The sequence below is a fragment of the Dermacentor andersoni genome, chromosome 2, assembly GCF_023375885.2.
Source record: "Dermacentor andersoni chromosome 2, qqDerAnde1_hic_scaffold, whole genome shotgun sequence".
In the NCBI taxonomy this organism is placed as follows: Eukaryota; Metazoa; Arthropoda; class Arachnida; order Ixodida; family Ixodidae; genus Dermacentor; species Dermacentor andersoni.
The window spans coordinates 11,444,053-11,457,959 of record NC_092815.1 but is presented as its reverse complement, the minus strand read 5'-3'; the positions used below and the strand labels follow the sequence as shown (position 1 = coordinate 11,457,959).

At 41.8% G+C, this 13,907-nt stretch overlaps 2 long non-coding RNA genes across 2 annotated transcripts in view; one reads left to right on the top strand and one right to left on the bottom strand.

Moving 5' to 3' along the window:
* The first annotated feature begins 468 nt into the window (after positions 1 to 468).
* Positions 469 to 13,907, top strand: part of LOC126543015 (uncharacterized) — a 16,936-nt gene continuing 3,497 nt past the window's right edge. The window contains exons 1-2 of the long non-coding RNA XR_008615016.2: positions 469 to 3,262; positions 12,909 to 12,998. This is a non-coding gene — a long non-coding RNA (uncharacterized lncRNA). The remainder of the gene's footprint in view (positions 3,263 to 12,908; positions 12,999 to 13,907) is intronic.
* LOC126526344 (uncharacterized) overlaps positions 10,689 to 13,907 on the bottom strand; it is a 19,158-nt gene continuing 15,939 nt past the window's right edge. Inside the window, exon 4 of the long non-coding RNA XR_011892699.1 lies at positions 10,689 to 11,079. This is a non-coding gene — a long non-coding RNA (uncharacterized lncRNA). The remainder of the gene's footprint in view (positions 11,080 to 13,907) is intronic.

The following is a 13,907-nucleotide window of genomic DNA, read 5'->3' as shown; positions in this document are numbered from 1 at the left end:
CGGGCCGGAGGAGAGAGATATGCACAAGAGAGGATATCTGCCACGCCTTCCGACGTCACTCATGCTTCGCAAAGAGTGACGTCAGCATCTCCCAGCTTTTTTTTTCCTCCATGGTCAGAGCACCCGCAGATATAAAAGGCCTGCTTGCACGCACTGAGCATAGTTACGTAATCGGTTTTTAGGAAACCCCATGCTTCTCTTCGTGGTCTCGCAATGGCGAAAGTTGCTTCCTTTGAATGTCAGTACTGCGACCGGCGGTTAGCGAACAATCTCAGTCTGCAGAGGCACATAAAACTTGTGCACAAAATCACTCACCCGAAGTACAACTGCGACGAGTGTGAAGTAGCCCAGACTTTGAAAGAACTGGAGTACCGCCATATCAGCGTGCATTTCTTCGAGCCGGAATATGAGAGGTATCACTTTCTGACAATGCCAGGTAAGACACTTGCTTATTCTCTCAAAGCAACGCATGATTACCGCTGCACCTGTTATTTTTGCATTATGGGCTTGCAGAGTGAACGATTCACTTGTTCACTTATTGCTTGAAATGTGCTCATTTATGGTGCTTTCATGCTTAACATTTTACCTGACCATGCACTAGCTGCAACTTATACCATCATACATTAAATTGCATGCTTATCATTGCTGTTTTGAATCGAAGCAACGCAGAATCATTGCTGATGGATCTTTTTTAGGAATCGCATATTTAAGTTTTAAAAAAATGTACCCGCCGCGGCGGCCGCATTTAGATGGGAGCGAAATGCAAGAAACGCCTGTGTGGCACGTTAAAGGGACACTAAAGTGAAAAATTATTTCTTCTGCATCAGTAAATTACCATTCTACAACACCAAAAACACCACTGTTACAATGATAAGACGTTTTGTAAGCCAGAAAAAGCGCAAGAACGAAATACGGGTGGCGACGCCTACTTGAGTTCCCGCACCTGGGGGCTGTGACGTCGTGGATTTTGATGGCATCTTCTAGGGCCTACTAATTATATATAGCGGTACAGATTGACTATATTTAGTTCTAAAGGAACCAAATATTAAACATGGCAAGTTTCAGGAACCTTTATTCAGCCAACGCGGCCCAAATGCGAAAACATACGTTGGAATCCCTGACGTCATGCTAACGTACCGGCGCTGGGGTTTCGGCGCGAAATTCAAATACTGATACTTGGACCTTCATTTTCTCATCTAATAATCAAACTATTTTTTTGAAATCACTGCCTGCAGGGTTCTCAAACAATGCTTCATTAGTCTAAACTGATTTATTGTTTCGCTTTAGTGTCCGTTTAAAGATCCCCTCGTGGTCAAAATTAATCCGGACTGCGCCACTATGGCATGCCTCATAATCAAATCGTGGTTTTAGCGCATAAAACCCTAGAATACATTCTATAAGAGAAAAGTGACTGGAGGAGCATGAATGAAGTTAATGATTTGCTATTTTTACTTTAACTAATGAAAGAAAGAAAACAAATATACTAAGTATGAACCCTGCTTCTAGTTCCCAACTTCTGTAAGGTAAACCATGCGATACAATATATGCAGATTTGGTAGCATGAATATTAGCCATAGTGGTGGCCATGCCATGCAGGAAAGCACTCGCTTTGCAAACTTGGAAATGGGTAAGCACCTATAGTATGGTACAGGAAAAATTTGTTTCTCCCCATTGCAGCAAGCACCTACTTTTTTTTTTTACTGCATTCTTTAGGGTCTAGAAGCAATAGTTGTCAGGTTAGGTAGCATGGACAAGCCTCCTTGTACATTAATAATGTGTTAAATCAGCTTTTCTATTCAAGAAATCTGGTCTAATCTTGTGCCTTAAACTGGTGCTGGAGCTTTCATATGCTTTACAGTCGTCGTATAGTTATGCACAGGCTTGCGCGGTATTGCACACTAATGAATAGAGGCAAGTGCACAGGTATGAGATTGCACTTCTGCCTAAGGTCGATCTGCAATCGAGTACATGGCTTTGTGTGAGCGAGAACTCCATACAATGGAAAGGATTGCGTCTAAAAACGTACACACAGCAGAAAAAACAAAGTAGCACTTCATATCAATCTTAACACAATAAGTAAAAGCTGAGTCAACCAAAGCGCAAATTTTGCATTGTTTGATTAAAGAAGTGCTAGAAGTACTGTACACTAGTTCTAATGATAGCTCCTGTCGAAGTTTTATATTTCCTGAATCCCCAATGTGCAAAAAATTTAAATCTACTAATTGTTCAGTTAAAACACGGGGAAAACAAGGTGTCAAGCACGTGCCAACGCACGCGTGTTAGCCGGCATGTCAACGGCGCCTGACACGCCGGCTGAGAAAAAGAAGGGGAAAGAAAAAAAGAAGGATACGCCAAGAAACCAAACTAAGTATTGTTGCCTATAGCTTGAAATTTAGCATAGCGGATAGATTATAAAGCTCCTTTTGAAATGTTAATGCCTATTTGTTGCAATGCCTTGAACTTATAGATAAGGTATGATTCTCTGTATTTTCTTTCTCGTTCAGAACGGAAATTTGTAAGATGTAGAGTTGTCATTTCATGCAGTTCTTGGCGTTGCTCACGAAAAAAATTTTGATGGCAGTCACTTTGTGCTGCTATAATTAGACGCCATGTCACAGTGTCAACCTCAAATTAATAAAGCAAATTAGCTTACAGTTTCTATACATACTGTCTTCGCAGGAGTTTGATCTCTGTATGAAAGCTGCAAAATGTACTCAAACAAAGCATAGTTTAAAAATGTACAAGAAGCAACATCATTCTTGTCACTTTTTTATATCTTCTTTTTCTTCAATTCCATTATGCTTCGCTCTAAAATTTTGCCCTGAGAAAAACAAATGCTTGATCCTCATCAGGAAAAGAGAAAAGATGTCACTGAACCTCTTCTTCATAACTACCGAGTTCCACAACATGTCTACGATTCAACTTTGTAACGCTAGTTCTGTGCATTACACACCCTGAAATGCAGACTGAACATACAAGTGTCCAGGGTACTTAATCTTCTTTCTTCTTCTAAATTACCCCATAAGATATTCTGCACAACCAACGTGGGCTTACAATAAACTGATTCCCCTTGACACACTGCATACATGTAACATTTGCTTTATTTTATTATCCTGATCAGCTTTCAAGTCATAGAAGGAAAAGGTGGAGAAAGACACACGCAGTCACTTCATTGCAAGGACAGGTACAGAGACTTGCGGCCACCTGAAAAAGAAGCATTTCTACTTCGTCTGTCACCGGTCTGGAAGTTATGCTTCACAAGGTATCGTGAAATGCCCGTATCATGACCACCAGTCTGAGTCTCTGGCTTTGATGGGTTTTTAAAAACCACAAAGATTTTTGTTCAGTCATGTTTATACAATTACTCAAAGAAGCGTTAACAGTATATCGGAATGAACTTCAACCTGGACAGTTATCTCGGTATGCTCACCCAAGCTGGGAATCATGTGTGCCTAAAGTTGGGCTTAAACATACTCCAAGGCCATCTTGGCCAAGATTATACATATGATTCTATTTCCTTCCTATCATTCAACACACCATCTATGCAGTAACACTGAATGAAGTGCGAGTGATGCAAAAGAAAATAGAACAGGATAAAAATTGTATACACTAGCCTGACCCTGGTCACCTCAAAGCCTATGCATCAATATTAAACTACTTACACCCGAGTCCAAGCGTACCACTGTCCAAGTGGCTGCCCTTTAAACAAAGCTCTAGTAATGCTGGACCTTGCTGTTAAAGAACTCCTATAATCAACCACAAGACATCGGCTGTAATCGCAAACCGGACCTATGACAGCACCAATGTTAAACTATTTGTTGTCACCGATATGAGTTAAGCACATTTGTTTTAGAACTACACTGTACTATTTCTGTGTCAGTGATTGCAGGGGAGTCCTCGTGTATCGTGTTAGACATAAAAGGATTTAAAGAGATGCCTACAGGGACATTGCGAAAGTAGCTGGTATTAGTAGATTGCACCAATGATTGGAACATCTTTTTGGAGCACATGTTATAAGCACATGTAATAAATAATGAACAGTGACACAATACATCCAGCGGTCAGATGCAAGTAGTACTGCTCAACATGACAACAGATCACTCTATTCACCACTGTCGGAGTGGCAAAGTTTAAAGTTCGTTTCCAAAAGCATTGCCTGCCTGGGTTACATGTCGTCATAACCTTCCCATGTTATGAATACGTAAAATTTATAGCAGGCCCATCCCAAAAATTTGGGGACGTCCAAAGCCAGTATATCAAAAAAATGTCTTCTGTTTGATTCTACTCTAACCTTATAGTCCACCGATTTCAAGTGACTGGCCCAGCTAGTAATGCAGGTGGCATGCAGCTCTAACAATACTTTATTGTGGCACTGGTGGCCTGAATTCAAAGCCTTTTCATTAAATAACAAAGCTCAAAAAGAACAGTGCCACAGTTATTTTTGTCTTACTGAACAGCCCACACCCACAGTGGGTGGTGTGTCAGCATGCAGCGGTGGCCTAGCCAGTTAGGGATTTGGGCTAGGAAATAAGTAGTCATGGTGCATGTTGGAGCAGAAAAATTGGCCCTTTTGGAATAGTTCGAGTAGTACAGCAGTAATGTGTAGCCATTTGGTGCAGCTCATTATTACTGTTCACTCACTAAATGCTGCTCAACAGCAAAGGAAGACACCAAGGCCAACAGCCAGCAGCAGCCAATTAGTACCACGTCAGTATGTTGCAAACACTTTTCTTTGAATAGGTAAGAAACCTTTATAAACAATTGAAAAATTCATGCAGAAACTCCTCTGGGACTTAAGTACGCTTAAGCATTGTACCACTTGCTCATCTCCACGCAGCCCAATGTCATTATCAACTCATTTTCAAGGATACGGCAGCCTGTAATGGAAAATTTCAGAGAGACATCCTAGGGAAAGTAAAAGACGTCCAAACGAATGTTACTGAACTTCTTTCCTAAATGGAAGGAACCTCTGGCGTCACGAGGTAATTCATATGCTTGACACCCAGGACAAACTGGAAAGCATAAAATCAGGACAATTGCAACACAAGTTTGGTGGTAGACGACCTCAGTAACAGATTGCGTCACAACAACCTTATCTTTAAAGCAGTCATTGAGCAAGACTCAGAGACGTGGCAGGAAAAGGGCTTGTAACTGAGTTAGTTTCTAAATATTTAGGCATTGCAGCTGGTGAAATTGAACGTGCCCATAGAATAGGACAGAAAAGACAAGGCTATACTTGGCTGATAATTGTGAAATTCCTAAACTTAAAAAAGAAAACACATTCTGAAAAATGCATTTAAACTAAAAAAGGTTTGAATCGTCTCATGTGGATTGATAAGGATTTTTCAATGAGGATGCAGTCCAGAAACTCCGAGATTTCGGACGTTCCAAACAGAAGCCCGCTGAAAGGTTCAAACTTCTGTTTGACAAGCTTCTACTAAACAACACGATTTGTCTTTGACCATACCACTAATGAAGTAAGTGCCCTCCCGAAACGTCACGTCCTCGTGAAAACCCAGTGATGTAAAAAATGAACGCTGTGATGCATGTGTGTCAATTCTTGTGTCAAACTTCCGCAGCTTATTTCGTAAGCAAGATCACCTCTGTTCTTATCTTGAATCCTGTTCAGTAGACGTTCTAGGCACCGAAACCTGGTTGTCATTCGACATTTTGGATCGTCCTTGTCTCGTCAGTTTTCATTATTTAGAAAACATAAAACTGAATCGAGAGGTGGTGGTGTGTTAATCGCAGTAAAATCTAGTTTGGAAGCTTGCGTTATTGAAACTAATTCCTGCCTCAAAATTGTAAGGGTTGCTCTCTGTCTGCCCACACATTCTACCTCTGTCATTGGAGCCTGCTATCGTCCACTTGATTCATCCCACTACTTTCCGGATTATCTAAACATGTCTTTACGTTTTGTCCAGAACAGGTACCCGACATCACCAATATTTCTTGTCGGCGATTTCAACTATCCCAATATTGAATGGCATTGATGCCGACCCCTGTATGGCACAAGAAAAACATCAATGCCAATATTTTCCTGACATGCTCTCAACTTTCAATTTGCATCAAATTGTTTCTGTTCCCACTCATGGTGATTCACTCTGACCTCATACTAGCCACAGAACCAAATAATGTTACGGAAAATGTATTGGATGGTATCAGTGGCCACAATATCTTGCATTGTGAATTCATAGGTGCCCTAAAGAAACATGCAAATAGAAAGAAATTAATATTTCATTACACCTGCGTGAATGTCAGCGGGCTTGTTAGTGACCTTTCCACCTTTTCTGTCGGCTTCTTGCAGTCATTCCCTCATTGCAACATAAACACAAACTGGGTTTTTCTTCATAATGGGCTGATCACACTTAAAAAGAAAAGCATATTCCAAAATTCAAAATAACAGCCTGCACAGAAAGCACTTGGTTTGCGACGCATGTGAAACCTATATATTGCAGAGCTGAACTATGAGCATCTGTGGAAGATTGGAGGCCCTATCGTGAGCACGCACACTTATGCAGGACCGTAACAACAACAGCCAAAGATAAATTTTTCAACCATGACATTTCAGACATGCTTAGCAATGACACAAAAATTTAGGAAACCCAAATTATCGAACTTGACGGTACCGTTATCTAAGGATGGTAACATTCTTTCTCTGGCACGTGTTGCTATTGAATTCAACAACACGGATGAGACTCCTGTACCTAGTAGCTTTCAGGCCCCTATTTTGCATTCAAGCATGCACAACATTAATATCGCTTCTGAAGTAGTACAGTCCTGTATCGATTATCTTCCAACTAACTCTGCTCCTGGTCATGATGGCATCTGCCCTAAACTTCTTAAGATATCCAAACCTGCAATATGTCGCATTTTAGCCAAGCTTTTTCAGCAATGTATTGACACGGGATGCGTCTCAAATGATTGGAAGGCAGCTTGCATAATTCTCATATTTAAATATGGTGATTCGTCTAATCCATCAAATTACAGACCAATTTCTTTAACCAGCATGTGCTGCAAACTTCTCGAACACATCATTTCATCTGCTCTAATGAAGTTTCTTACAGAACATAACTTTTTCTTTATCAGTCGGCATGGACTTTTACACGATTGATTTGAATTAATGACTTGCATAACTCAACTCATTCTTTTTATCGAATCGATGTAATATCTCTAGACTTCGCGAAGGCTTTTGACAAGGTTCCTCAATTCTGGCTTATTCATAAACTGACAGATCTTAACATGTGAGGATAACTAGGTGGACTACCATCTTTTTAACTAACCGGTAGCAATCAGTATTCATCAATGACCATTTGTCTCCATTAAATCATGTCAAATCTGGAGTACCGCAAGGTTCCATGCTCAGGCCTATTTTGTTTTTAGATTATATTAACGATATTAGTAATGGTAGGCGTTTCATAGACTATTTGCTGATGATTGCGTGATCTACTAACCCCGAGGACACCTGCTACCTTCCATCTTACTTAGACAATCTCCGTAAGTGGGGCAGTAAGCAAGCGGAAATCAACATTAATATAACAAAAGCTATCAGATTTGGGACTACAGCTAAACCCGTGTTATGCAATTGCATAATTATAAAACATGCCCGTAGCCTCGGTATTCACAATATCTGGGTGTTCATTTGTCATCCGATCTGTCGTGGAACATTTGCGTAGATGTGATTTTCACTAGAGTGTTTTAGTTTAGTGTCATTACGGTCCACCCCGCTCCAAGTTGCCCCGCTAAGCCACATGGTGGAGTGGTGGGTGATTGCATGTTTTAGTTGTATGTCTAGCCTAGCGGAGCAGAGGGACGGATGGATAGGTGCTACGAGTGTCCCCTTTGGAAAGATGTGTGGGTTGCGCCATGAAGCTCTTGTATTGCCTAGTGTTCTACTTTTGTTAACAAAGAAAAAAAAACCCACGATGACTTCCCATAACCAAACTTTCTGAACTTTGTCTTTGCAAGCCTCTGTTGTTTGACATTTCCCTACTTTTTGTCCACCAATCTTCCATTTGCTGCTTACCAATCTTTACTGCATACATTTTTACTTTCCCTCTGCTCTTGCTGAACCCAAGGGCTTCAAGCAGGCCAGTGGTGTATGTGTGTGAAAACTTTTATTGTAATGATGTCCGGAGGCTAGACTTCTCAAGCCAAGGCGGGCTGCTCCCACGTTGGCACTGTCAGGCCAAGCCTTTCAGCGACATCATGGGCCCCCTGGACTGCCCTTAGTTGGTCCTGAAACAATGGGCTTTGAATCCTTTTCTCCCACTGTGTCCATTCTTCAACGAGTTTGGGGAGAGTCGCGGGACACCCCGCCAGCATATGTCCGATTCCAATGATGCCATTACAATCATTGCAGTCCATCTTAATCTCCCTCTCTGGATATATTTTATTAATGTTATATAGGCCAGTGGTGCCTAAATCTACTGCTGGGGAGATATATTTCACATTCTAGTAAAGCATGCTCTATTGTTTCCCTAGCTTTACCGCAGCAAGCACATGCTTCTTCCTTCTTATATCTTGCTGTATAAGTGCGTGTTCTAAGGCATCCCGAGCTCATTTCAGAAAGTAATAAGCTTCCCTTTGAGTTATAATCGATTGTTTCTTTCCCGATATTGTTATTTCCTCTTCAGTAGTTACTCATAGCAGGTTTATTTTCCATTGCCGCCAGCCACGAGATTATCTCGGCCTCTCTGGCTTTCCGCTTGATGTTCCTTTCGTATTTGCAGTGCCTTCTGGCCGAATTCAGGGTAATGAAACAAAATAAAAGCACCTAGAAGTAAAACTTATAAGTAAAGCTTTTATAAGTAAAATAAATACATATAGCTTATTTGTCCATAAAGCATCTAAACATGAACTTGTAATGCATTACTGGTCCATTTTATCCAGTGGAAAATAAAGCCCCATCTTGGGAAATGCAACGTGATAGCCAGCGAGCTTGCATTTTGCATCCAATCTGATCCTTTCTGATGCCAACATGTTGCACAGCATGCATCACATACTCCCGCGCTGCGAGGTTTTCAAATGGGTCAGCATGCGCACCTTCTAGCAGACATAAGTCTTCGTCTGTGCAAATCTGTCTTGTAAAGAGCAAGGCAGGCAAGGTGCCTCGATGCACGTGCCAGAGTGGGTGTGTGCATCGACCACCCTTGCTAGAAAAAAATGGCAGCAACCTTCTGCTCAGGCAGCTTGTAAGCGGACCGTGTTTCTGACTCCACCAGCCTGCTTGCAGCTAAGCGGAGGGCGCATGTGCATTCACGCTTTCGCTCCGCTCAGCTGCTTAGCAGAGTGTAAAAACGGCAAACTAGAACACTCTACTAAAGCAACCAGATCACTTGGCTTCATAAGGCACTATTTGCACTCGGCTAACTCCGAGACCAAATTTCTGGCTTACACCACCTTAGTATGCTCTAAAATCGAATATGCCTTCTTAATTTGGAATCCACTCATGAGGCCTACCTCAAACACAAACTAGAGTCTCTGCAAAATAATGTTGCTCGCTTCATCACAAGAAACTACTCGTATACATCTAGTTACGGAAATAAAATATTAGATTAATGTAGCTCCTCTCAATATACGCAGGCTTCTGACACTATTGTCCTTCTTTCATAAACTTTACTCCAGTCGGTTGTCCCATGTGACTCTAAATATCAGACTAGCTCGTGACATGTGTCTTGACGGCTTGATCACCAACTTAAAATCGCACCCATCTTCACCCACACTAATCCGTTTTTCCACTCACCTCTTCTCCTCGCTATTTGTCACGACTCATTTGTACATAATTTGAAGTTGTTCCTAGAAATCTGAACTACCTCTTACCTTGCTGTTCCGTTCCAGTTGCATTTCTTGATGTTCTTATTTAATATGCAATTTTGCTTTCCTGTTTAGTAATGTATACTTAAATTTTTTTCCATTGTTTTGTAATGTAAAACAGCTCATTGTGATAAGTCAAGTATTTTAGGAACCTTGAACCTTGTCATTACTATGTTTTTTCACACATTGTATATACCCTGTAATAAGTCGTTTTTTTGCACTAATTCATGTTGTTCCAATTCATATTTCTTGTTTAGTTGTGTACTTTTGGTATGTTTTGCTCCTTTCATTGTAATCCCTGTAAGAGATGGTGTCTGCCATGAAAAGGGTACCTGGCCCATACCATCGTCCGACTCATTCATGCTAAGGATGTTGTTGAAGGGAGGAATGAGGAGTAGGGGATTTATTTACAATATCTACATGAAGGGTGGAGAACATTACATCTGATCAGTCTAGCATGACTGAAATGCACACTGAACAGCCGAAAATGTCTGCTTAAACACACTCTGTCCTTACTAGATCCCTAGGCCAGGGGAAGCTGCCATCCAACCTTCATCCAATCAAAGCATCCAAAGTCGTCGAAGTACCCGCCTTTGAGGGCGAAGGTTCACACACTCTCTTGCACTTTTGTTTTACTGAACACACCAAAACCAGTGAGGCCTCATAGACAGGTGTTGTCACGCTTGACTCAAGCTGGCATGTCGTTCCCGAGCTGACTCTGCAGTTTGCTGCTGAATCTGTCATGACCGTGACTATTACCAGAGTACATGGGGGAATGCCATAGAACAAACATTTCCAGGAGTTTTCTTGCTCCAATTGGTCCCTGAAGGTGACAGCGAACCAGCTAACAATCCTGTCCGCCAAAGGTGTCTAGCCTTACTGGCTCCGAAGGGCTATTCGAAGGGGGCGTGTTGTTGGCTTCACGAAGCGATTCATTGCAGTGAAGCCAGAAGGTCACTATCCCCGCTGGCCAATCGTAACATCCCCCACCCCTATGCCTCCTGGGCTCTTTAGGGTACTTGAACAAAAAAGAGTGTTATGGAAGTTAATATGACCGGTATAAACAGCAGCGTCGCAGCAACACGGACTGCTGCAGACGGCGGCGCCAGGTGTGCTGATGACGTTCTGATCATTATAAGCTGATACTGCTCTTTAGTGCCTTATCCATCCACGTCAAACCATTATGCGCCGCGTGGACCATATCTTGAACTCCATGTTCTCGTCGCTTTGCCTTGAAGAGCGGGCCCATATCTTGAAAGCGATCTGCGAAAGGTGCAGGGTGCGGTGTGTGCTGAGAGATTTGCGAGCGCTGCTTCGATCTCGTGGTAGCGACAGGCAGAACAAAGGTAAAGCCACTCGCTGCTGCATGCTCTATCTATATTGTATGCACTTTTCACTTTGTTGGGTGCTTGAAGGCTGTTCACCTCCGCCGTGGGTCGGCCCAGTATTGCACTATCTCTGGGATCGGCCCACATTTTTATCTTGCGTGATGGACGTTTGGTAAGCATAGAAATGCTTACACATTTAAGAAAATTTTAACACCCAGAACCAGCCAATTACTACCATGCCAGTATGTTGCAAGTACTTTCATTTGAGTAGGTATAAAGCCTTTGTAAATAAATAAAAATTTTGTGGGCTAATGAAAGCAGCTGTGTGCCTAGGCGTCGGAGAGGCAAGAAATTACAACTGCACTAGAACAATTTGCTCTGTCACACATAACAAAAGAAGTGAAGGTGAATGTCTTATGTGCATTGCAAATGACACATGTGCTTTCATATGCACTATGGCATATGCACAAGTGTATTACACCCGATAACAATGCAAGAAGCTCGACAAGAGACTGCCGCGAGGCTATGAACGGCGTCCAGAATGAGGTGCCATAGCACAAATGGATGCAAAGATGGCAGTGGTGGACACAAACAACATTGCTACCATTCCATGCACTCAATTTTGTTACAAGGTGGTTTGCTGGCCTCTGCAAATAGATATGAGTCGATTCAACTGCAAATAGATATGAGTCAATTCATCAGCTAACTGTAGCTCTAGTTACTGATACCCAACCGACCTGATGAAGCAGTGCTGATTAGGGCCAATGGTCAGGGTAGTGTGCCATGAAATTAGCTTTTGGTGATTGTGATATGGGCTGCAAGCAGTTACAGGAAGCTTGGTGTTAATATATTGGTACGATTGGCAATTGTTTCCGAGATCATTAGTACGAGTTTTTGATAACTGATGAAGCACTGCTGTACGAGTCCACAAGATCACAGCAGATCTGTTTTCCATGTGAAGCTTTCATCACTTTAACTTGTATATTATTCTACTATATGCAGGGCTCACAAACCATATACAATATTTTCCGGACAATAATTTGAACCTGGCACAAGTAACCTCCCCCTCTTTTCACAAGTCAGCAACTATCACAAGTGTGCACAGAAGTTAGTTCCTGTATTTAAAAGATCACAAATTGCCATACAGTTCTGAACCACGTGCAAGAACACATGTATGCAATGCAAACTGTGTGCCTTCCAGTGGTCAATGGGTCTTAGCGCATGCCATTGTGCTTGCTATGAATGCTGCTTTTGTCACCGTACCCTGTTAGCATTGCATATAGTAATTGCTTCGATTGGTGTTGACAGCCAGGACGAAACTTATACTGAGAGAGGCATGCCTGATAATCAGATCGTGGTATTGGCATGTAAAAACCCAGATTTGTTTTATTTGTTCTTGTTTCGAGACAAACCAAGTGCCCTTGGAATGCTGCATGCAATGCTTTGACCTCAGGCAATCCATTGCATTACTGCAAATATTACTCAATATTTGAAAAGTCTAGTGGATGATCCATCTCAAACTGAATTACTTGCACGTTCACTATTTGTTTCTTATATTTAAGTCTTCTCGTACCCCTGCTGAAAACGCTGCGTTGCCCTGAAAGCGTGAAAATACCACACCTTTGCGCAGTTCGCGTAGCCAGGTTTCAGGCAAGTTGAATTGTAGCTAAATGGTGTAACTGGTGTAGTAGAACCACCACTAAGCATGTGTTGGAAGTCCAGTGCTTAAGTTAGAATAAACTACCCGGTTATCTTTTTCCACAGCTACAAGTAAACAAAAGCTGAAGCGGCCTTCGAGTGTCAAGTGTGGAAAAAGGTGTTTTGCGGCAATGGCTGTGACTGAAGACAACACAGGTGTGTATGTGGTTTTCCAATTCAAGCACAGAGGCCACGACTTTGAACTGGGTCGTGTTTTTCTGTCCAAGTCTGAAAGAGCTGCTATTGCTGGTAAGAAACCGCTTTTGCCCTGCTTTATAATACATAGAGAGTGGTTGTTGAGTTTTCAACATCCCAAATACAAGGCAATACTCATGCCAGACCATGCAATGAACTTGAAGCACATGAAATTCATTTGAAATTCATAATTTCCACATAATTCGAGGCCACCTTTACTGACTGCAGGGCATTATAGTTAATGACATCATAAACATGTTTATCATTTTGCTACATTGTATCAATGCCTGAAGGGTTCAGAGAGAGAGAGAAAAAAGGGAACCGTTCTCCAATTTCACAGCGGTAACAACTACCTTGGCACAGCCAGTGGCCTATATTTGATCTATATGGCTATTCTTATTGCAGGCAACGACTTTAGTTATTTTATACTTGTTTGCATCACTTCATGTACCAAGCAGGAAGGTGTAGTGCCTCCTGGTGCACTGTAGGCCACGCAGCAGACTGTGGCTTTTTCTTTTTGTTTTATTTTTCAGGCTTTCAGTTAACTGTATTGGTATGACTTATGATCCTAGTGGGATTCAATGTCTCAAAATAGCAGTAAGCTGGAATAATTTCCACTTGGGATTACTTAAGGTGCATTGTACATAATTATGTCTGCCATTTTGCCTAAACTGAAGTGCAAGTATTACAGACATCGATGAAACTGCGACCTCTCGCCACTACTGTAGGTCATCCACAGATGTGCTTTCCATGTGAAACTTTCATCAGCTCAAGTTGTATTTTACTCTACTATATGTAGGGCTCACAAACCATGTGCCATATTTTATGGACTATAATTTGAACTGTTGTACAAGTCACCCCCTTTCCCCC